At 32.5% G+C, this 2,489-nt stretch overlaps 1 protein-coding gene across 1 annotated transcript in view; it reads right to left on the bottom strand.

Moving 5' to 3' along the window:
* Positions 1-1,201: 1,201 nt before the first annotated feature.
* The window catches only part of LOC113808637 (zwei Ig domain protein zig-8), a 132,567-nt gene continuing 131,279 nt past the window's right edge, over positions 1,202-2,489 (bottom strand). Inside the window, exon 8 of the mRNA XM_070123578.1 lies at positions 1,202-2,489. This exon is cut by the window's right edge and continues 467 nt beyond it. The gene's annotated coding sequence lies outside the window, so the exon portion shown is untranslated.

Below are 2,489 nucleotides of genomic sequence, written 5' to 3'. Positions count from 1 at the left end.
TATTATTTTACTAATAGTGTCATTGTTGTGTTACTATTGTTATTATTATCATTATCACCATCATTATTCTCTTATTATTTTTATTATTATTACTATTATTATTATCATAATTATTATTGCTATTATCATAATTATCACTATTATTATTGTTATTATCATTATTATTATCATCTTATTGTTATTGTTGTTATTATTATTTTTATTATTATTTTCATTACCATAATCATGATCATCATCAGTCGCATTAGATTCAGCTTGATCACGCTTATCACGTTATTACTGTTATTTTCTCCAAAATCTTTATCATTATTATTAACAGTAGGAATGATTCTGCCATCTCTATCATTTCTATTATCATTTTCTTTGTGAAGGAGATGATGATGACTCTTGTTAATATTTCTATATTTCTAATGTGATTACTTTTATTATTGATGATACTGGAGTTATCATCTTTATTAGATATGTATCTATCTATGTATCTATCTATCTATCTACACACACACACACACACACACACACACACACACACACACACACACACACACACACACACACACACACACACACACACACACACACACACACACACACACACACGCACACACACTCACTCATATATAATGTATGTGTATGTGTGTTAATACTGTATAAGATATAACTCACTGGTTTTGCTGTTTTTATCATTTCTGTAATTCATTCTTATCTAAGTATATGAGTAATTATTTTTCTACTGGTTTTAATGTTTAAATGCCATTATTATTCGCAATGTGAACAAAATCCCTATTATCAGTTGTGTTACTATATCACCATCATCAATAATGCGCTGTAATCAATAAGAATATAATCGTTACCGTAATTATCATTAGTTTCATTATCCCCTCCATCTTTATCATTTACATCACACTTACTACTACTAACATTGGAATTATCTTTATCGTCTTAAACTAGAATAAGTGTCCTTTTGTCTCTTCTTCCATTTTTACTTCTTGGGAGACACAGTGTATACATAGCGTGTGGGTAAGACCATGCAATTCCCTAATCCATCCACCTGCTGTGTATTTTCTGCCAATAAATGACAGCTAGAAATTATTCTTACATGTATGGTACATTTGGCTTAAGGAAACGATCTTATTTTAGAAAGTGTAGTTTTTATTAATATATTACAATAACCTTTTCACACAATAGCAAAATTGTATCCGTGTTTTTTTATTATTATTCATTTTTCTTCCTTTATTTTCTTGGTTCTTCCTGACATTCAAAAATATATATTACACACAGACACATAAGACGGGTGATCCTGTGCAAGCAACCCTGCCCTCTATGGCTGCAACCTGACAGGTATCAGTGACAAGAACAAAGGACAGTGGTAGACTATATAGTTTCATCATCCAGACAGCTGGCTCTTTTTAGAACTCTCACTCCTTTCCTGGCTACTCGTTCATTCTTTCTTGACTTCTGATTGTTTGTGTGGTGTAGCATGTTTTCTGTTTTCTTTTTATTTTTTTTCCTTCTCACTCTCGCTTATAGTGTTATATATTCCAAGCACAGCTCGCTCTTTTTAGAACTCTTACTCTTTTCCTGGTTACTCGTTCATTCTAGCTTGACCTGATTGTCTGTGTGTTGGTGTATATTTTCTGTTTTATTTTTCTGTTATGTTATATATTCCAGGCACGAGGGAGTTCTTGGAGTTTAATCGTGTTTGCATTACACTGATGTTGTTCGCAGAGATGTTTTGATCATGTGGTTAAGAGTTTGTGCTTCTACGTAATACATGTTCGAGGTACTTTATTCATCTTTTCACTTCCCTTATAAACAAAGATGTTAAACTTGTGTAGTGATGCAACTTTGTCAAGAATATTTGTTCGTGTGTTTTAGTTTTTTGTTTTTCACTTCTCAACGAGTGTTTCCATCATTTTACTATATCTGATAGTCCTGTTTCGAAATAGCTGGCTGTCTGCAAGATGGTTTAGTCACTGCTGCTTTGAAAATGCTACTATACAGCTACCTAATTTACAGTGTTCCAAATTTTCTGCCTTGTATATTTTTTACGGATTTTTTAGAAATCATTTTTTTGACAAATAACCACATCAAGACATGTGGCTAATAGTGCACACATCAAAAAATATATATTGAAAAAAATGATTAGTTAACAATGCTCTAGACAGCACACTATGATTTTCTTCATTTAATTCTAAACTTTTGTTCTTACTCTCCGATTGTGCTCAAGGCAGATGGCAACATCTTTTTTATCAGATGATTGGCAAAGAGTAAAATATTCCTTGAGAGACGCTATACTAGAACCGCAATTGGCGACAAACACTTGGATTCAAATATTACCGTTTGTATGTCTTCACGGCAGCACAGAGGATTCACATATAAAACAGGGAGTCATCATAGCTTTCTTTCAGTGTTCAAGTATTGGAATGATAAATTTCTCGTCTTTGGTATTTCCTTTCGTGCACTTGTCTCGGAACTGCTTGTAGCGCGAC

The sequence above is a fragment of the Penaeus vannamei genome, chromosome 7, assembly GCF_042767895.1.
Source record: "Penaeus vannamei isolate JL-2024 chromosome 7, ASM4276789v1, whole genome shotgun sequence".
NCBI classification, from domain to species: domain Eukaryota; kingdom Metazoa; phylum Arthropoda; class Malacostraca; order Decapoda; family Penaeidae; genus Penaeus; species Penaeus vannamei.
Note: the sequence above shows the minus strand (reverse complement) of the source record. Positions and strands in the feature narration are given on the sequence as shown.